The 23308-nt window shown below is 38.6% G+C and overlaps 2 long non-coding RNA genes across 2 annotated transcripts; both read left to right on the top strand.

The window, feature by feature from the left end:
- The first annotated feature begins 11820 nt into the window (after window positions 1-11820).
- LOC125145672 lies at window positions 11821-12580 on the top strand. The gene is made up of 2 exons (XR_007144101.1): window positions 11821-12370; window positions 12485-12580. It is a non-coding gene; the product is annotated as an uncharacterized LOC125145672 (long non-coding RNA).
- Window positions 12581-21310: 8730 nt separating this feature from the next.
- On the top strand, window positions 21311-22522 carry LOC125145674. Its single transcript, XR_007144103.1, has 2 exons — window positions 21311-22062; window positions 22243-22522. It is a non-coding gene; the product is annotated as an uncharacterized LOC125145674 (long non-coding RNA).
- Window positions 22523-23308: the final 786 nt, after the last annotated feature.

Below are 23308 nucleotides of genomic sequence, written 5' to 3' on the forward strand. Positions count from 1 at the left end.
GTGATAACTTGCAGTTAGACTGTAACAGCGCTGTGGAGGAATTTTGGTCCACTCATCTTTACAGAATTGTTGTAATTTAGCCACATTGGAGGGCTTTCGAGCATGAACCACCTTTTTAAGGTCCTGCCACAGCATCTCAATAGGATTCAGGTCAGGACTTTGACTCCAAAGACTTCATTTTGTTTTCCTTCAGCCATTCAGAAGTGGACTTGCTGGTGTGTTTTGGATCATTGTCCTGCTGCAGAACCCAAGTTCACTTCAGCTTGAGGTCAGGAACAGATACCCGCACTTTGTCCTTCGGGATTTTTTGGTAAACAGCAGAATTTATGGTTCCATTTATCACACTACCACCACCATGTTTTACTTTTGGTATGATGTTCTTTTTCTGAAATGTAGTTTTACTTTTAAACCAGATGTAAAATTTTCCCAAAAGCCTTGGAGATCATCAAGATGTTTTCTGGCAAATCTGAGATGATCCTTTATGTTCTTTTTGCTCAGCAGAACTCTTTTGTCTTGGAGTTCTGCCATGCAGGCCATTTTTGCCCCAGTCTCTTTATTATGGTGGAGTCATGAACACTGACCTTAACTGAGGCAAGTGAGGCCTGCAGTTCTATGGATGTTCTTGTGGGGTCTTTCGTGACATCTTGGATGAGTCGTCGCTCTGCTCTTGAGGTAATTGTGGTTGGCCGGCGACTCCTGGGAAGGTTCTCCACTGTTCCATGTTTTGGCCTTTTGTGGATAACAGCTCTCACTGTGGTTCACCGGAGTCCCAAAGCTTTAGAAATGGCTTTATAACTAGTGATGTTACCAGTGACATCTCTGGGATTTGCTCCCAGTAGGTGGTCTATATTAATAATACATCATCCATGTTACTCATTCAAGAACACTTACAATGTCCATTTTACGAGCTCACACTTATAAATAAGACTGTGTGTCTATATAGTAATGCTGAACAGGTGGACACCTGATTGCTGACTGTTAATAAAACATAATTAATCACAAAGCATCCATCTAGCCAACAGTACAGTAGTCTGTAAGACAGATTTATGAACGTGTAAAAGTGTGTCTGCATTTATGTACCTTCAACATTCATGAGTTTGAATTTTTTCTAAAAACAGTCAAAATGTCCACATTCACCATACAAAAAGTTATCTTTATTACATTTTTGTTTGTAGTTAATATGCGTATGCAATGGAACAAGCTTTGGTCATGTATTTAATATATTGATTCATTTTTTTTATTTATTAATCTATCCTTAATTTGTCAATCCATTCATTTTTGCTTCTAAAATTAATACGTTGTTTGGTTGTGGAACATTGTGTGATAGCGCTTTCACCAGCAGAGGTCGTCATCGAGCTGTGGTTGGAAAAGCTTCGAGTAATGAACCTTTTTCCGATACATTTGGGTTGAAAGATTCACTTCTTCAAGAAAGCTTCACTTCGCCATCACTATTTATAACCTTTTACAGACTGATAGATCTCAATTACTTTCTTTCTCATTTGTTCCTGAATTCCTTTGGATCTCGGCCTGATGTGTAGCTTTTGAGGATCTTTTGGTCTTCTTCACTTTGCCAGTCAGGTCAAGGACAAGAAGATATATAAAAAATAATATATAATTCATTTTTCTCTTCTCTTCTTTCTCTTTCTCTCTTCTAGACTAATGTTGTTAATAAAGGCCATTTCTTTATAGCAAACATTAAAGGTGGGATCTCCGTTATTTTAAGAAATGCTTCAGAAAACTGAGTCGGGACGACAAACAAAACAAAAATCAACACAAACCAATGAGCAGAAATGGGCGTGTCTTGTCAATATGGGCGGAGAGAGTGTTCAGTGCGCATGTGTGACATAATGTAGTAGTAGTAGTAGTATGTTTTGTGTAGTAACAGCTCCTTCTCGATAGGTGAGTAACGTAGTTTTGCTTTGTTACACCGAACTAATATATGCCTTTGTCCTTTACATGATTATGGATTTTGGATTGACGTGTACACAAAATACACAACCCCAATCAGTCAGTAGCCAGCAACGGGTATTTCTGTTTAAAATAAACGTAGTTATTCATTTATTTATTTTTAGTGCTAATATAGATTACTCTTTCTGCTTATTATTCGGCAATACTCTAAACACTAGATTGACTTTTGCTTTATCGCAGCTCTTTCTCAGGGCGTCCTCTGTGTGGTGGCATCACCAGACTGGGACAGCCATGTAAGAAGAGGGCATTGGCAGGTCAGGACTTCCGTAGGATCCATGAAGGGGGACACAACTCCTACAGTCACCTGTAAACGTGTGACACACCTGTAGCACAGCCAGCGTATCGTGTGTCTTTTCTCCAGTATGAACACTTCATTTGTTTTTAACATTTTGCATTAAGTCTTGTTTTTATAAAATATTTGTACAGTTGGTAATTATAATAAATTATTACAAAGACCTGAGATTCGAGTGTAGTTTGTATGATTACAGAACAGTTTTAATCATGTTTTTTGCTTGTCTTTATATTTAATTGTACTAAAAAAGTTTATGAAAGACTTTTACAGGCATTTATAGTTACGTACATCATTGTGTGTTAATGAGATGAGACCTGTGTCTTCTTACACAACATTAAAGGCTCATCATTAATCTTGGATTATGTGTCCTGTCTATCAAACATGTTCTGGTGAATTAGATGTTACTATGAAAACAATAACGTATTTGAATTATTAGTTTAAAATACTAGAAATTCACTTGCAGTGGACTACAGAGGTAAAAAAAAATGAACAATGAACAGAACTCTTTAATTCCTGTGTAAAGCCATAATTATTGTATCATTTTATTGACCTCAGTTGACGATCCAAACGCTGGACACTAATTAAATTCAACATTTTATTTTGTACGATGATTAGTGAGGTGAACCAAATTTAGTGGTGATCTTCTTCCTCTCATCTCAGATCTATCCAATCTATAACGATAAAATAATGACTCTAATTAGTCGTCATGAAGCAAACATCACAGAGAAATAATTTAATCAACAAAAACCTTTAATCCTCACCTTCATCTATATTCTCGTTGTTCTGTCCCACAGGCTGTACTGTAAAATGAACACAGAGAGTGTCACATAGAAATAAATGGTTGTAGTTTAGTATTTAAACAGAATATTTTGTACTTTATTTAGTTTAATATTTAAACAGAAATGACTCACTGTTAATATTGTGTTCAAAATCCACTTTGTCTCCAAACATGTTGTTATGTACAATGTTTTGATGTGACTGGCTCCCGTCGTTCCTTATATTGAAGGTCCCATCTACAATTTAAAAGACAAAATGCCCTTCATTAATTAATGTTCCTGTCACTTTTACAGTATGAACCGATATGAAGAAGAAAAAAAAAACCCAAGTCAATTCAAGTACTGTACCACTTTGTTCTCTGGGCACAACAGGACCTGCTCCTTCTCTGGGTGGAGGTCCTGCAATACAAGCCAAGATGTTACAGCAACCTACATACTGTATGGTACAAGGCAACATTCTCCTCTCTCAGATATTTATTGTGCTTTAATAAATCATAGACAGTCATTTATTTCAACCTTAGCTAAAATATATAAGTTTTCTCACCAGTGTAATTGGTACGACTTGTAACCTGTCCACTGAACACATTTCCCTCCATAATATCACCCATGTGCACACCGCCTCCTACAACCGCCATGTTTATTGTTCTACGTTCTGTAAAAAAAAAACAAAATCATTTCCAACCCATGAACATTTGAGAGATCCTGAGTAGTGATGCGGTCGGTTTTTTTTCCATCCCGCGGGTCCCGCTGTTATGACATTATCGGCCCATCCCGCACCGCTGTATCTCTTTTTACAACCCGCCCCCCACCCGCGAACATTACTTGAATTGCACGCAATATGTTTTTTATATCTGTTTTTAATACCCGCCCCTCAGTAAGGTGACAATTTCTTTACCCGACCCGCGCATAACTATTCCCGAGCTCAGTGTTACTTAGGTATTTACTTAATAGAAGTACTTGCCGTGGTTGTTTGGTGGTCCTCCGGCCATGTTACACAGTACAGATGCAGGACAGTTGTTTATCAAACTACTTTCCTTCCTTTCTTCCTTTATGGATGATATAAGTTGCCCCTTTTCCCCCGAGGCAGTTTGAGTGCTGGTTCGGAGCCTAATTTAAAATAAGTTCTTTCTTTTTAGACAGCCAAAGCACCGGCTCTGAACCAGGAAAAGTTGTTTCTCTGTAGCACCATAAGGTCCAAATTAATAACCGCTTACGTCAGGGGCTGTTTGCCGCTGCAGCACTGACGGTAATATGACACGTTTATAGTGACGTCAGACTCGGCTCTATGATGGCTCTCTATCCTATAGAAAGGCAAACCGGTTCTTAGAAGGTTCGCCAGTGGAAACAACTTTAAACCAGCACCGGTTCTGAACCAACACCCGGTTCTTTCTGGTGGAAAAGGGGGCAATTACATACCGTGTTGTTGTGTGGCTGAATGTAGTATAGAGATGCAACAGGAAGTATAGTCTGAGCTGTTTTGTTCTCTCTTTACCTTCTTCATTTACTTATTTTTTACAGGTATCCTACCAATACACACACACACACACACACACACACACACACACACACACACACACACACACACACACACACACACACACACACACACACACACACACACGTTGGCCCCTTCCTGTTGTTTTTTTTTTTGCATGTTTATCACACTTTAATGTTTTAGATCATCAAACAAATTTAAATAGCAGCAAAGAGAAAGAAATGCAAATATATAAAAGAATAAAGATATAATATAATATACAGAATGTACACAACAAAAAGTATAAAAAAAGATACCACAAGTAAGTAGTTACACTAACAGACATATTGCAGGGTTTTAAAATTTCTGTTATTGCACATGTTTAAATGACTTTGTTATTTGTTATTATTGCAGTTAAACAGTAATAACAGTGTGTATTCATGGTTACTGCGGCAGGGAGAAAAGAGCGTCTGTATCGATCCTTCAGACACTTAGGATGTAACAGTCTGTCACTGAAGGAGCTGCTCAGAGCTGAAACCGTTTCATACGGGGGTGAGAGTCGTTCAATGGTGATAGCAATGGTGATAGTTTTTCTACCATCCTCCTTTCTCCCACCTCTTGTACAGCGTCAAGAGGAATCCCCAGGACTGAGCTGGCTTTCATGATCAGCTTGTCCAGTCTCTTCCTTTCTGCAGTAGAGATGCTGCTGCACCATCAGACCACACCATAGAATATGGCTGAGGCCACCACCGAGTCAAAAAAGGTCTTCAGTAGCTCTCCCTTCACTCCAAATGACCTTAGTCTCCTCAGACGAAAGCTCGCAGTCACGAGTCCTCACATACTGTGGTTGGTTTGTGAGGTTGTCCAATATCCAAGCAGAAAGATGATGGTCCATTCCCATGTACACCATCTTATCCCTCTGAAGCACAGGTTGGATGGTGTTAAAAGCACTAGAGAAATCCAAAAACATGACTCTCACTGTGGTCCCAGTCTTTTCCAGGTGCAAAATAGCATGATTTAGGAGGATGATGACAGTGAATTCCACTCCAATGCCAGGTTGGTAGGCAAACTGAAGTGGATCCATTGATGGGCTCACCAGAGGTCAGAGATGAGTGAGCACCAGCCTCTCCAATGTCTTAATCAGATGCAAGGTCAGTGCTACTGGTCGGTAGTCCCCAAGGTCTTTTGGGCATAACGTCTTTGGTACAGGCACGACGCAGGATTCATTCATTAATTCATTAATTCATTCATTCATTCATTCATTCATTCATTTATAGTGCTATTATAGATTACTCTTTCTGCTTATTATTCGGCACTACTCTAAACACTAGATTGACTTCTGCTTTATTGCAGCTCTTTCTCAGGGCGTCCTCTGTGTGGTGGCATCACCAGACTGGGACAGCCATGTAAGAAGAGGGCACTGGCAGGTCAGGACTTCTGTAGGATCCATGAAGGGGGACACAACTCCTACAGTCACCTGTAAACGTGTGACACACCTGTAGCACAGCCAGCGTATCGTGTGTCTTTTCTACAGTATGAACACTTCATTTGTTTTTAACATTTTGCATTAAGTCTTGTTTTTACAAAATATTTGTACAGTTGGTAATTATAATAAATTATTACAAAGACCTTAGATTCGAGTGTAGTTTGTATGATTACAGAACATTTTTAATCATGTTTTTTGTTTGTCTTTATATTTAATTGTACTAAAAAAGTCAATGAAAGACTTTTACAGGCATTTATAGTTACGTACATCATTGTGTGTTAATGAGATGAGACCTGTGTCTTCTTACTCAACATTAAAGGCTCATTATTAATCTTGGATTACGTGTCCTGTCTATCAAACATGTTCTGGTGAATTAGATGTTACTATGAAAACAATAGCGTATTTGAATTATTAGTTTAAAATACTAGAAATTCACTTGCAGTGGACTACAGAGGTAAAAAAAAAAAAAAGAACAATGAACAGAACTCTTTAATTCCTGTGTAAAGCCATAATTATTGTATCATTTTATTGACCTCAGTTGACGATCCAAACGCTGGACACTAATTAAATTCAAGATTTTATTTTGTATGATGATTAGTGAGGTGAACCAAATTTAGTGGTGATCTTCTTCCTCTCATCTCAGATCCATCCGATCTATAACGATAAAATAATGACTCTAATTAGTCGTCATGAAGCAAACATCACCGAGAAATAATTTAATCAACAAAAACCTTTAATCCTCACCTTCATCTCTATTCTCGTTGTTCTGTTCCTCAGGCTGTACTGTAAAATGAACACAGAGAGTGTCACATAGAAATAAATAGTTGTAGTTTAGTATTTAAACAGAATATTTTGTACTTTATTTAGTTTAATATTTAAACAGAAATGACTCACTGTTAATATTGTGTTCAAAATCCACTTTGTCTCCAAACATGTTGTTATGTACAATGTTTTGATGTGACTGGCTCCCGTCGTTCCTTATGTTGAAGGTCCCATCTACAATTTAAAAGACAAAATGCCCTTCATTAATTAATGTTCCTGTCACTTTTACAGTATGAACCGATATGAAGAAGAAAAAAAAACCCAAGTCAATTCAAGTACTGTACCACTTTGTTCTCTGGGCACAACAGGACCTGCTCCTTCTCTGGGTGGAGGTCCTGCAATACAAGCCAAGATGTTACAGCAACCTACATACTGTATGGTACAAGGCAACATTCTCCTCTCTCAGATATTTATTGTGCTTTAATAAATCATAGACAGTCATTTATTTCAACATTAGCTAAAATATATAAGTTTTCTCACCAGTGTAATTGGTACGACTTGTAACCTGTCCACTGAACACATTTCCCTCCATAATATCACCCATGTGCACACCGCCTCCTACAACGTCTATGTTTACCGTTGTAGGTTCTGTGAAAAGAACAAAATCATTTCCAACCCATGAACATTTGAGAGATCCTGAGTAGTGATGCGGTCGGTTTTTTTTCCATCCCGCGGGTCCCGCTGTTATGACATTATCGGCCCATCCCGCACCGCTGTATCTCTTTTTACAACCCGCCCCCCACCCGCGACCATTACTTGAATTGCACGCAATATGTTTTTTATATTTGTTTTTAATACCCGCCCCGCAGTAAGGTGACAATTTCTTTACCCGACCCGCGCATCACTATTCCCGAGCTCAGTGTTACTTAGGTATTTACTTAATAGAAGTACTTGCCGTGGTTGTTTGGTGGTCCTCCGGCCATGTTACACAGTACAGATGCAGGACAGTCGTTTATCAAACTTCCTTCCTTTATGGATGATATAAGTTGCCCCTTTTCCCCCGAGGCAGTTTGAGTGCTGGTTCGGAACCTAATTTAAAATAAGTTCTTTCTTTTTAGACAGCCAAAGCACCGACTCTGAACCAGTTAAAGTTGTTTCTCTGTAGCACCATAAGGTCCAAATTAATAACCGCTTACACCAGCAGCTGTTTGCCGCTGCAGCACTGACGGTAATATGACACGTTTATAGTGACGTCAGACTCGGCTCTGTGATGGCTCTCTATCCTATAGAAAGGCAAACCGGTTCTTAGAAGGTTCGCCAGTGGGAACAACTTTAAACCAGCACCAGCTCTGAACCAACACCCGGTTCTTTCTGGTGGAAAAGGGGGCAATTACATACCGTGTTGTTGTGTGGCTGAATGTAGTATAGAGATGCAACAGGAAGTATAGTCTGAGCTGTTTTGTTCTCTCTTTACCTTCTTTATTTGCTTCATTTTTGCATACCTGCTTGTTCTATTGTTATTGTGTTTTACTCTCAGTCTTACCAATACACACACACACACACACACACACACACACACACACACACACACACACACACACACACACACACACACACACACACACACACACACACACACGTTTATCACATTTTAATGTTTTAGATCATCAAAGATATTTAAATAGCAGCAAAGAGAAAGAAATGCAAATATATAAAAGAATAGAGATATAATTTAATATAAAGTATGTACACAACAAAAAGTATAAAAAAGAGACCACGAGTAAGTAGTTACACTAACAGACATATTGCACGCAAGTAATATTGCAGGGTTTTAAAATTTCTGTTATTGCACATGTTTAAATGACTTTGTTATTTGTTATTATTGCAGTTAAACAGTAATAACAGTGTGTATTCATGGTGACTGCGGCAGGGAGAAAAGAGTGTCTGTATCGATCCTTCAGACACTTAGGATGTAACAGTCTGTCACTGAAGGAGCTGCTCAGAGCTGAAACCGTTTCATACGGGGGTGAGAGTCGTTCAATGGTGATAGCAATGGTGATAGTTTTGCTACCATCCTCCTTTCTCCCACCTCTTGTACAGCGTCAAGAGGAATCCCCAGGACTGAGCTGGCTTTCCTGATCAGCTTGTCCAGTCTCTTCCTTTCTGCAGTAGAGATGCTGCTGCACCAGCAGACCACACCATAGAATATGGCTGAGGCCACCACCGAGTCAAAAAAGGTCTTCAGTAGCTCTCCCTTCACTCCAAATGACCTTAGTCTCCTCAGACGAAAGCTCGCAGTCACGAGTCTTCACATACTGTGGTTGGTTTGTGAGGTTGTCCAATATCCAAGCAGACAGATGATGGTCCACTCCCATGTACACCATCTGATCCCTCTGAAGCACAGGTTGGATGGTGTTAAAGCACTAGAGAAATCCAAAAACATGACTCTCACTGTGGTCCCAGCTTTTTCCAGGTGCGAAATAGCTTGATTTAGGAGCATGATGACAGTGTCTTCCACTCCAATGCCAGGTTGGTAGGCAAACTGAAGTGGATCCATTGATGGGCTCACTAGAGGTCAGAGATGAGTGAGCACCAGCCTCTCCAATGTCTTCATCAGATGCCAGGTCAGTGCTACTGGTCGGTAGTCCCCAAGGTCTTTTGGGCATTACGTCTTTGGTACAGGCACGACGCAGGATTCATTCATTCATTCATTCATTCATTCATCCATCCATCCATCCATCCATCCATCCATCCATCCATTCATTCATTCATTCATTTATTTATTTATTTATTTATTTATTTATTTATTTATAGATAGTGCTATTATAGATTATTCTTTCTGCTTATTATTCGGCAATACTCTAAACACTAGATTGACTTCTTCTTTATTGCAGCTCTTTCTCAGGGCGTCCTCTGTGTGGTGGCATCACCAGACTGGGACAGCCATGTAAGAAGAGGGCACTGGCAGGTCAGGACTTCTGTAGGATCCATGAAGGGGGACACAACTCCTACAGTCACCTGTAAACGTGTGACACACCTGTAGCACAGCCAGCGTATCGTGTGTCTTTTCTCCAGTATGAACACTTCATTTGTTTTTAACATTTTGCATTAAGTCTTGTTTTTACAAAATATTTGTACAGTTGGTAATTATAATAAATTATTACAAAGACCTGAGATTCGAGTGTAGTTTGTATGATTACAGAACATTTTTAAAAGTGTTTTTTGTTTGTCTTTATATTTAATTGTACTAAAAAAGTTTATGAAAGACTTTTACAGGCATTTATAGTTACGTACATCATTGTGTGTTAATGAGATGAGACCTGTGTCTTCTTACACAACATTAAAGGCTCATTATTAATCTTGGATTATGTGTCCTGTCTATCAAACATGTTCTGGTGAATTAGATGTTACTATGAAAACAATAACGTATTTGAATTATTAGTTTAAAATACTAGAAATTCACTTGCAGTGGACTACAGAGGTAAAAAAAAAAAGAACAATGAACAGAACTCTTTAATTCCTGTGTAAAGCCATAATTATTGTATCATTTTATTGACCTCAGTTGACGATCCAAACGCTGGACACTAATTAAATTCAAGATTTTATTTTGTATGATGATTAGTGAGGTGAACCAAATTTAGTGGTGATCTTCTTCCTCTCATCTCAGATCTATCCGATCTATAACGATAAAATAATGACTCTAATTAGTCGTCATGAAGCAAACATCGCCAAGAAATAATTTAATCAACAAAAACCTTTAATCCTCACCTTCATCTATATTCTCGTTGTTCTGTCCCTCAGGCTGTACTGTAAAATGAACACCGAGAGTGTCACATAGAAATAAATAGTTGTAGTTTAGTATTTAAACAGAATATTTTGTACTTTATTTAGTTTAATATTTAAACAGAAATGACTCACTGTTAATATTGTGTTCAAAAGCCACTTTGCCTCCAAACCTGTTGTTATGTACAATGTTTTGATGTGACTGGCTCCCGTCGTTCCTTATGTTGAAGGTCCCATCTACAATTTAAAAGACAAAATGCCCTTCGTTAATTAATGATGGTGTCATTTTTACAGTATGAATCGATATGAAGAAGAAGAAAAAAACAAGTCAATTCAAGTACTACTTTGTTCTCTGGGCACAACAGGACCTGCTCCTTCTCTGGGTGGAGGTCCTGCAATACAAGCCAAGATGTTACAGAAACCTACATATGGTACAAGGCAACATTCTCCTCTCTCAGATATTCATTGTGCTTTAATAAATCATAGACAGTCATTTATTTCAACCTTAGCTAAAATATAAAATATAAGTTTTCTCACCATTGTAATTGGTACGACTTGTAACCTGTCCATTGAATTCATTTCTGTCCAGAATATCACCCATGTGCACACCGCCTTCTGTAACGTCTATGTTTATTGTTCTACGTTCTGTGAAAAAAACAAAATCATTTCCAACCCATGAACATTTGAGAGATCCTGAGTAGTGATGCGGTCGGTTTTTTTTCCATCCCGCGGGTCCCGCTGTTATGACATTATCGGCCCATCCCGCACCGCTGTATCTCTTTTTACAACCCGCCCCCCACCCGCGACCATTACTTGAATTGTACGCAATATGTTTTTTATATTTGTTTTTAATACCCGCCCCTCAGTAAGGTGACAATTTCTTTACCCGACCCGCGCATAACTATTCCCGAGCTCAGTGTTACTTAGGTATTTACTTAATAGAAGTACTTGCCGTGGTTGTTTGGTGGTCCTCCGGCCATGTTACACGGTACAGATGCAGGACAGTTGTTTATCAAACTACTTTTCTTCCTTTCTTCCTTTATGGATGATATAAGTTGCCCCTTTTCCCCCGAGGCAGTTTGAGTGCTGGTTCGGAGCCTAATTTAATTTAACCATAAGGTCCAAATTAATAACCGCTTACACCAGCAGCTGTTTGCCGCTGCAAACACTGACGGTAATATGACACGTTTATAGTGACGTCAGACTCGGCTCTGTGATGGCTCTCTAGCCCATAGAAAGGCAAACCGGTTCTTAGAAGGTTCGCCAGTGGGAACAACTTTAAACCAGCACCAGCTCTGAACCAACACCCGGTTCTTTCTGGTGGAAAAGGGGGCAATTACATACCGTGTTGTTGTGTGCATTGTAAAATCAAATAGTATACTTCACTAGAAAAATGCTATTATGTTTACTTAAATCTGACTAAAATGTTGAGTTTACTAAAAATAGTTAATTATTGGTATATTTGTTAAAATAAATATTTGAGATTACTAATAAAAACTAAGTAATATTACTCGAAACTTTTGAGACGAAACATTGGGCATGCGCAATGAAGCACAACTCCCCTCCCTTTGCTGAAGCTCATGGACTGAAGATGGTTTGAGCATCCACCGATTAAGTTAATTAATTAAGGCATATTTTTGTTTTTCTTGTTTGTTAGTTTTAATCATTCAACACTTCAATTAATATTACTTTGTAGAACATGTTAGGAACGTTTAAACTTGTCTTTACATAATCATCTTTTGGACCGTTTGTAGCTTTGAACACCTCGTCTTGGATACCAACATCTAAAATGTTATTTTGCACTTTAGATCTGTAAAATCGAATTGCCGGTAAATTATTTAAAAATTATTTATTTTTGTTAAATTGATTACTTGGTCGTGACAATGCGGGACCTGGCAGTGTAACTTAACTCGTCTATAATTGCCATGCGTTATAAAATCTAGCCATTTTCATCGTGGTGTGGTGTGGCGGGGGTTCGCGAGTTGTTGGAAGGAAGGAAGGAAAAAACGGGATATGGGAGGCAAAAAAATCGAGAAGAAGAAGAAAAAAAACGGGACATGGGAGACAAAAAAACTGCGCGCGAAAATACAAAAGTAAAGTTAATTACACAGCCGGTCTGAATGTCGCCAGCGCGTGCACTGCGCGTGCATCTTGCGTTGTAGACAGCGTTGAAGTGTAGGTTACTGAATAGTACAGATTCAAGTTTTCCATAGCTGTGGCACCTTCCCCAGCTTCAGGCTCCGGTCAAACATGTACAGCAATATGCCACACAACTGGTCTGCACAGGTCTTAAGGAGCCTGGAGTTGATGCTGTCTGGACCCACAGCCTTCCTCACTTTGATCTTCATTGTGATAACTTGCAGTTAGACTGTAACAGCGCTGTGGAGGAATTTTGGTCCACTCATCTTTACAGAATTGTTGTAATTTAGCCACATTGGAGGGGTTTCGAGCATGAACCACCTTTTTAAGGTCCTGCCACAGCATCTCAATAGGATTCAGGTCAGGACTTTGACTCCAAAGACTTCATTTTGTTTTCCTTCAGCCATTCAGAGGTGGACTTGCTGGTGTGTTTTGGATCATTGTCCTGCTGCAGAACCCAAGTTCACTTCAGCTTGAGGTCAGGAACAGATACCCGCACTTTGTCCTTCGGGATTTTTTGGTAAACAGCAGAATTTATGGTTCCATTTATCACACTACCACCACCATGTTTTACTTTTGGTATGATGTTCTTTTTCTGAAATGTAGTTTTACTTTACCAGATGTAAAATTTTCCCAAAAGCCTTGGAGATCATCAAGATGTTTTCTGGCAAATCTGAGATGATCCTTTATGTTCTTTTTGCTCAGCAGAACTCTTTTGTCTTGGAGTTCTGCCATGCAGGCCATTTTTGCCCCAGTCTCTTTATTATGGTGGAGTCATGAACACTGACCTTAACTGAGGCAAGTGAGGCCTGCAGTTCTATGGATGTTCTTGTGGGGTCTTTCGTGACATCTTGGATGAGTCGTCGCTCTGCTCTTGAGGTAATTGTGGTTGGCCGGCGACTCCTGGGAAGGTTCTCCACTGTTCCATGTTTTGGCCTTTTGTGGATAACAGCTCTCACTGTGGTTCACCGGAGTCCCAAAGCTTTAGAAATGGCTTTATAACTAGTGATGTTACCAGTGACATCTCTGGGATTTGCTCCCAGTAGGTGGTCTATATTAATAATACATCATCCATGTTACTCATTCAAGAACACTTACAATGTCCATTTTACGAGCTCACACTTATAAATAAGACTGTGTGTCTATATAGTAATGCTGAACAGGTGGACACCTGATTGCTGACTGTTAATAAAACATAATTAATCACAAAGCATCCATCTAGCCAACAGTACAGTAGTCTGTAAGACAGATTTATGAACGTGTAAAAGTGTGTCTGCATTTATGTACCTTCAACATTCATGAGTTTGAATTTTTTCTAAAAACAGTCAAAATGTCCACATTCACCATACAAAAAGTTCTCTTTATTACATTTTTGTTTGGAGTTAATATGCGTATGCAATGGAACAAGCTTTGGTCATGTATTTAATATATTGATTCATTTTTTTTATTTATTAATCTATCCTTAATTTGTCAATCCATTCATTTTTGCTTCTAAAATTAATACGTTGTTTGGTTTTGGAACATTGTGTGATGGCGCTGTCACCAGCAGAGGTCGTCATCGAGCTGTGCTTGGAAAAGCTTCGAGTAATGAACCTTTTTCCGATACAATTGGGTTGAAAGCTTCACTGCTTCAAGAAAGCTTCACTTCGCCATCACTATTTATAACCTGTTACAGACTGATAGATCTCAATTACTTTCTTTCTCATTTGTTCCATAAATCCCTGATGTGTAGCTTTTGAGGATCTTTTGGTCTACTTCACTTTGTCAGTCAGGTCAAGGACAAGAAGATATATAAAAAATAATATATAATTCATTTTTCTCTTCTCTTCTTTCTCTTTCTCTCTTCTAGACTAATGTTGTTAATAAAGGCCATTTCTTTATAGCAAACATTAAAGGTGGGATCTCCGTTATTTTAAGAAATGCTTCAGAAAACTGAGTCGGGACGACAAACAAAACAAAAATCAACACAAACCAATGAGCAGAAATGGGCGTGTCTTGTCAATATGGGCGGAGAGAGTGTTCAGTGCGCATGTGTGACATAATGTAGTAGTAGTAGTATGTTTTGTGTAGTAACAGCTCCTTCTCGATAGGTGAGTAACGTAGTTTTGCTTTGTTACACCGAACTAATATATGCCTTTGTCCTTTACATGATTATGGATTTTGGATTGACGTGTACACAAAATACACAACCCCAATCAGTCAGTAGCCAGCAACGGGTATTTCTGTTTAAAATAAACGTAGTTATTCATTTATTTATTTTTAGTGCTAATATAGATTACTCTTTCTGCTTATTATTCGGCAATACTCTAAACACTAGATTGACTTTTGCTTTATCGCAGCTCTTTCTCAGGGCGTCCTCTGTGTGGTGGCATCACCAGACTGGGACAGCCATGTAAGAAGAGGGCATTGGCAGGTCAGGACTTCCGTAGGATCCATGAAGGGGGACACAACTCCTACAGTCACCTGTAAACGTGTGACACACCTGTAGCACAGCCAGCGTATCGTGTGTCTTTTCTCCAGTATGAACACTTCATTTGTTTTTAACATTTTGCATTAAGTCTTGTTTTTATAAAATATTTGTACAGTTGGTAATTATAATAAATTATTACAAAGACCTGATATTCGAGTGTAGTTTGTATGATTACAGAACAGTTTTAATCATGTTTTTTGCTTGTCTTTATATTTAATTGTACTAAAAAAGTTTATGAAAGACTTTTACAGGCATTTATAGTTACGTACATCATTGTGTGTTAATGAGATGAGACCTGTGTCTTCTTACACAACATTAAAGGCTCATCATTAATCTTGGATTACGTGTCCTGTCTATCAAACATGTTCTGGTGAATTAGATGTTACTATGAAAACAATAACGTATTTGAATTATTAGTTTAAAATACTAGAAATTCACTTGCAGTGGACTACAGAGGTAAAAAAAATGAACAATGAACAGAACTCTTTAATTCCTGTGTAAAGCCATAATTATTGTATCATTTTATTGACCTCAGTTGACGATCCAAACGCTGGACACTAATTAAATTCAACATTTTATTTTGTACGATGATTAGTGAGGTGAACCAAATTTAGTGGTGATCTTCTTCCTCTCATCTCAGATCCATCCGATCTATAACGATAAAATAATGACTCTAATTAGTCGTCATGAAGCAAACATCGCCGAGAAATAATTTAATCAAAAACAACCTTTAATCCTCACCTTCATCTCTATTCTCGTTGTTCTGTCCCTCAGGCTGTACTGTAAAATGAACACAGAGAGTGTCACATAGAAATAAATGGTTGTAGTTTAGTATTTAAACAGAATATTTTGTACTTTATTTTGTTTAATATTTAAACAGAAATGACTCACTGTTAATATTGCGTTCAAAATCCACTTTGTCTCCAAACCTGTTGTTATGTACAATGTTTTGATGTGACTGGCTCCCGTCATTCCATATGTTGAAGGTCCCATCTACAATTTAAAAGACAAAATGCCCTTTATTAATTAATGTTGGTGTCACTTTTACAGTATGAACCGATATGAAGAAGAAGAAAAAACCCAAGTCAATTCAAGTACTGTACCACTTTGTTCTCTGGGCACAACAGGACCTGCTCCTTCTCTGGGTGGAGGTCCTGCAATACAAGCCAAGATGTTACAGCAACCTACATACTGTATGGTACAAGGCAACATTCTCCTCTCTCAGATATTTATTGTGCTTTAATAAATCATAGACAGTCATTTATTTCAACATTAGCTAAAATATATAAGTTTTCTCACCAGTGTAATTGGTACGACTTGTAACCTGTCCACTGAACACATTTCCCTCCATAATATCACCCATGTGCACACCGCCTCCTACAACCGCCATGTTTATTGTTCTACGTTCTGTAAAAAAAAACAAAATCATTTCCAACCCATGAACATTTGAGAGATCCTGAGTAGTGATGCGGTCGGTTTTTTTTCCATCCCGCGGGTCCCGCTGTTATGACATTATCGGCCCATCCCGCACCGCTGTATCTCTTTTTACAACCCGCCCCCCACCCGCGACCATTACTTGAATTGCACGCAATATGTTTTTTATATTTGTTTTTAATACCCGCCCCTCAGTAAGGTGACAATTTCTTTACCCGACCCGCGCATCACTATTCCCGAGCTCAGTGTTACTTAGGTATTTACTTAATAGAAGTACTTGCCGTGGTTGTTTGGTGGTCCTCCGGCCATGTTACACAGTACAGATGCAGGACAGTTGTTTATCAAACTACTTTTCTTCCTTTCTTCCTTTATGGATGATATAAGTTGCCCCTTTCCCCCCGAGGCAGTTTGAGTGCTGGTTCGGAGCATAATTTAAAATAAGTTCTTTCTTTTTAGACAGCCAAAGCACCGGCTCTGAACCAGGAAAAGTTGTTTCTCTGTAGCACCATAAGGTCCAAATTAATAACCGCTTACGTCAGGGGCTGTTTGCCGCTGCAGCACTGACGGTAATATGACACGTTTATAGTGACGTCAGACTCGGCTCTATGATGGCTCTCTATCCTATAGAAAGGCAAACCGGTTCTTAGAAGGTTCGCCAGTGGAAACAACTTTAAACCAGCACCGGTTCTGAACCAACACCCGGTTCTTTCTGGTGGAAAAGGGGGCAATTACATACCGTGTTGTTGTGTGGCTGAATGTAGTATAGAGATGCAACAGGAAGTATAGTCTGAGCTGTTTTGTTCTCTCTTTACCTTCTTCATTTACTTATTTTTTACAGGTATCCTACCAATACACACACACACACACACACACACACACACACACACACACACACACACACACACACACACACACACACACACACACACACACACACGTTGGCCCCTTCCTGTTTTTTTTTTTGCATGTTTATCACACTTTAATGTTTTAGATCATCAAACAAATTTAAATAGCAGCAAAGAGAAAGAAATGCAAATATATAAAAGAATAAAGATATAATATAATATACAGAATGTACACAACAAAAAGTATAAAAAAAGATACCACAAGTAAGTAGTTACACTAACAGACATATTGCAGGGTTTTAAAATTTCTGTTATTGCACATGTTTAAATGACTTTGTTATTTGTTATTATTGCAGTTAAACAGTAATAACAGTGTGTATTCATGGTTACTGCGGCAGGGAGAAAAGAGCGTCTGTATCGATCCTTCAGACACTTAGGATGTAACAGTCTGTCACTGAAGGAGCTGCTCAGAGCTGAAACCGTTTCATACGGGGGTGAGAGTCGTTCAATGGTGATAGCAATGGTGATAGTTTTTCTACCATCCTCCTTTCTCCCACCTCTTGTACAGCGTCAAGAGGAATCCCCAGGACTGAGCTGGCCTTCCTGATCAGCTTGTCCAGTCTCTTCCTTTCTGCAGTAGAGATGCTGCTGCACCAGCAGACCACACCATAGAATATGGCTGAGGCCACCACCGAGTCAAAAAAGGTCTTCAGTAGCTCTCCCTTCACTCCAAATGACCTTAGTCTCCTCAGACGAAAGCTCACAGTCACGAGTCTTCACATACTGTGGTTGGTTTGTGAGGTTGTCCAATATCCAAACAGACAGATGATGGTCCATTCCCATGTACACCATCTGATCCCTCTGAAGCACAGGTTGGATGGTGTTAAAATCACTAGAGAAGTCAAAAAACATGACTCTCACTGTGCTCCCAGTCTTTTCCAGGTGCAAAATAGCATGAATTAGGAGGATGATGACAGTGTCTTCCACTCCAATGCCAGGTTGGTAGGCAAACTGAAGTGGATCCATTGATGGGCTCACCAGAGGTCAGAGATGAGTGAGCACCAGCCTCTCCAATGTCTTAATCAGATGCGAGGTCAGTGCTACTGGTCGGTAGTCCCCAAGGTCTTTTGGGCATTACGTCTTTGGTACAGGCACGACGCAGGCTTCATTCATTCATTCATTCATTCATTTATTCATTCATTCATTCATTTATTTATAGTCCTATTATAGATTACTCTTTCTGCTTATTATTCGGCACTACTCTAAACACTAGATTGACTTCTGCTTTATTGCAGCTCTTTCTCAGGGCGTCCTCTGTGTGGTGGCATCACCAGACTGGGACAGCCATGTAAGAAGAGGGCACTGGCAGGTCAGGACTTCTGTAGGATCCATGAAGGGGGACACAACTCCTACAGTCACCTGTAAACGTGTGACACACCTGTAGCACAGCCAGCGTATCGTGTGTCTTTTCTCCAGTATGAACACTTCATTTGTTTTTAACATTTTGCATTAAGTCTTGTTTTTACAAAATATTTGTACAGTTGGTAATTATAATAAATTATTACAAAGACCTGAGATTCGAGTGTAGTTTGTATGATTACAGAACATTTTTAATCATGTTTTTTGTTTGTCTTTATATTTAATTGTACTAAAAAAGTTTATGAAAGACTTTTACAGGCATTTATAGTTACGTACATCATTGTGTGTTAATGAGATGAGACCTGTGTCTTCTTACACAACATTAAAGGCTCATTATTAATCTTGGATTACGTGTCATGTCTATCAAACATGTTCTGGTGAATTAGATGTTACTATGAAAACAATAACGTATTTGAATTATTAGTTTAAAATACTAGAAATTCACTTGCAGTGGACTACAGAGGTAAAAAAAAATGAACAATGAACAGAACTCTTTAATTCCTGTGTAAAGCCATAATTATTGTATCATTTTATTGACCTCAGTTGACGATCCAAACGCTGGACACTAATTAAATTCAAGATTTTATTTTGTATGATGATTAGTGAGGTGAACCAAATTTAGTGGTGATCTTCTTCCTCTCATCTCAGATCTATCCGATCTATAACGATAAAATAATGACTCTAATTAGTCGTCATGAAGCAAACATCGCCAAGAAATAATTTAATCAACAAAAACCTTTAATCCTCACCTTCATCTATATTCTCGTTGTTCTGTCCCTCAGGCTGTACTGTAAAATGAACACCGAGAGTGTCACATAGAAATAAATAGTTGTAGTTTAGTATTTAAACAGAATATTTTGTACTTTATTTAGTTTAATATTTAAACAGAAATGACTCACTGTTAATATTGTGTTCAAAAGCCACTTTGCCTCCAAACCTGTTGTTATGTACAATGTTTTGATGTGACTGGCTCCCGTCGTTCCTTATGTTGAAGGTCCCATCTACAATTTAAAAGACAAAATGCCCTTCGTTAATTAATGATGGTGTCATTTTTACAGTATGAATCGATATGAAGAAGAAGAAAAAAACAAGTCAATTCAAGTACTACTTTGTTCTCTGGGCACAACAGGACCTGCTCCTTCTCTGGGTGGAGGTCCTGCAATACAAGCCAAGATGTTACAGAAACCTACATATGGTACAAGGCAACATTCTCCTCTCTCAGATATTCATTGTGCTTTAATAAATCATAGACAGTCATTTATTTCAACCTTAGCTAAAATATAAAATATAAGTTTTCTCACCAGTGTAATTGGTACGACTTGTAACCTGTCCATTGAATTCATTTCTGTCCAGAATATCACCCATGTGCACACCGCCTTCTGTAACGTCTATGTTTATTGTTCTACGTTCTGTGAAAAAAACAAAATCATTTCCAACCCATGAACATTTGAGAGATCCTGAGTAGTGATGCGGTCGGTTTTTTTTCCATCCCGCGGGTCCCGCTGTTATGACATTATCGGCCCATCCCGCACCGCTGTATCTCTTTTTACAACCCGCCCCCCACCCGCGACCATTACTTGAATTGCACGCAATATGTTTTTTATATTTGTTTTTAATACCCGCCCCGCAGTAAGGTGACAATTTCTTTACCCGACCCGCGCATCACTATTCCCGAGCTCAGTGTTACTTAGGTATTTACTTAATAGAAGTACTTGCCGTGGTTGTTTGGTGGTCCTCCGGCCATGTTACACGGTACAGATGCAGGACAGTTGTTTATCAAACTACTTTTCTTCCTTCCTTCCTTTATGGATGATATAAGTTGCACCTTTTCCCCCGAGGCAGTTTGAGTGCTGGTTCGGAACCTAATTTAAAATAAGTTCTTACTTTTTAGACAGCCAAAGCACCGGCTCTGAACCAGGAAAAGTTGTTTCTCTGTAGCACCATAAGGTCCAAGTTTAATAACCGCTTACACGGAAATATGAGACGTATATAAAGTGACGTCAGACTCGTCTCTGTGATGGCTCTCTAGCCCATAGAAAGGCAAACCGGTTCTTAGAAGGTTCGCCAATGGAAACAACTTTAAACCAGCACCAGCTCTGAACCAACACCCGGTTCTTTCTGGTGGAAAAGGGGGCAATTACATACCGTGTTGTTGTGTGGCTGAATGTAGTATAGAGATGCAACAGGAAGTATGAGCTGTTTTGTTCTCTCTTTACCTTCTTCATTTGCTTAATTTTTGCATACCTGCTTGTTCTATTGTTTTTGTGTTTTACACTCAGTCTTACCAATACACACACACACACACACACACACACACACACACACACACACACACACACACACACACACACACACACACACACACACACACACACACACACGTTTATCACATTTTAATGTTTTAGATCATCAAAGATATTTAAATAGCAGCAAAGAGAAAGAAATGCAAATATATAAAAGAATAGAGATATAATTTAATATAAAGTATGTACACAACAAAAAGTATAAAAAAGAGACCACGAGTAAGTAGTTACACTAACAGACATATTGCACGCAAGTAATATTGCAGGGTTTTAAAATTTCTGTTATTGCACATGTTTAAATGACTTTGTCATTTTTTTTTATTTATTAATCTATCCTTAATTTGTCAATCCATTCATTTTTGCTTCTAAAATTAATACGTTGTTTGGTTGTGGAACATTGTGTGATAGCGCTTTCACCAGCAGAGGTCGTCATCGAGCTGTGGTTGGAAAAGCTTCGAGTAATGAACCTTTTTCCGATACATTTGGGTTGAAAGATTCACTTCTTCAAGAAAGCTTCACTTCGCCATCACTATTTATAACCTTTTACAGACTGATAGATCTCAATTACTTTCTTTCTCATTTGTTCCATAAATCCCTGATGTGTAGCTTTTGAGGATCTTTTGGTCTTCTTCACTTTGCCAGTCAGGTCAAGGACAAGAAGATATATAAAAAATAATATATAATTCATTTTTTTTCCTTTCTCCCCTAATTCAGGTCTGAGTCTGCGTGCTGTTTGGGTCTGTGTGATGCATGCTGGATATTTCCTGTTCTCTGCAGTCCTGCTGTCCTTTTTGCAGTGTCCCACATTCTCCCGTGTCTCACTGTGCCCATCAACGCCATCTCTGAGGTCAATCAGCAGTCGGCTCTTGACCTGGTCACACTCTCTCTGCTCCTCTTTACACTGTCATTGGGTTAGTTGTTGCATGTGAATGCACCACGTGTGTTTGCAAGGCTCTGTGTGTGTGTGTGTGTGTGTGTGTGTGTGTGTGTGTGTGTGTGTGTGTGTGTCTGTGCCATAACATCGTGTGATCTTTGTGTGTTTTCCAGCACATTGGTTTGTGTTACAGTAGATTGACTTCTTTTTATTGCAGCTCTTTCTCAGGGCGTCCTCTGTGTGGTGGCATCACCAGACTGGGACAGCCATGTAAGAAGAGGGCATTGGCAGGTCAGGACTTCCGTAGGATCCATGAAGGGGGACACAACTCCTACAGTCACCTGTAAACGTGTGACACACCTGTAGCACAGCCAGCGTATCGTGTGTCTTTTCTCCAGTATGAACACTTCATTTGTTTTTAACATTTTGCATTAAGTCTTGTTTTTACAAAATATTTGTACAGTTGGTAATTATAATAAATTATTACAAAGACCTGAGATTCGAGTGTAGTTTGTATGATTACAGAACATTTTTAATCGTGTTTTTTGTTTGTCTTTATATTTAATTGTACTAAAAAAGTTTATGAAAGACTTTTACAGGCATTTATAGTTACGTACATCATTGTGTGTTAATGAGATGAGACCTGTGTCTTCTTACACAACATTAAAGGCTCATCATTAATCTTGGATTACGTGTCCTGTCTATCAAACATGTTCTGGTGAATTAGATGTTACTATGAAAACAATAACGTATTTGAATTATTAGTTTAAAATATTAGAAATTCACTTGCAATGGACTACAGAGGTAAAAAAAAATGAACAATGAACAGAACTCTTTAATTCCTGTGTAAAGCCATAATTATTGTATCATTTTATTGACATCAGTTGACGATCCAAACGCTGGACACTAATTAAATTCAACATTTTATTTTGTATGATGATTAGTGAGGTGAACCAAATTTAGTGGTGATCTTCTTCCTCTCATCTCAGATCTATCCGATCTATAACGATAAAATAATGACTCTAATTAGTCGCCATGAAGCAAACATCGCTGAGAAATAATTTAATCAACAAAAACCTTTAATCCTCACCTTCATCTATATTCTCGTTGTTCTGTCCCACAGGCTGTACTGTAAAATGAACACAGAGAGTGTCGCATAGAAATAAATGGTTGTAGTTTAGTATTTAAACAGAATATTTTGTACTTTATTTAGTTTAATATTTAAACAGAAATGACTCACTGTTAATATTGTGTTCAACAACCACGTCGCCTCCAAACCTGTT

This window comes from Tachysurus fulvidraco, chromosome 10 (assembly GCF_022655615.1).
Source record: "Tachysurus fulvidraco isolate hzauxx_2018 chromosome 10, HZAU_PFXX_2.0, whole genome shotgun sequence".
NCBI classification, from domain to species: domain Eukaryota; kingdom Metazoa; phylum Chordata; class Actinopteri; order Siluriformes; family Bagridae; genus Tachysurus; species Tachysurus fulvidraco.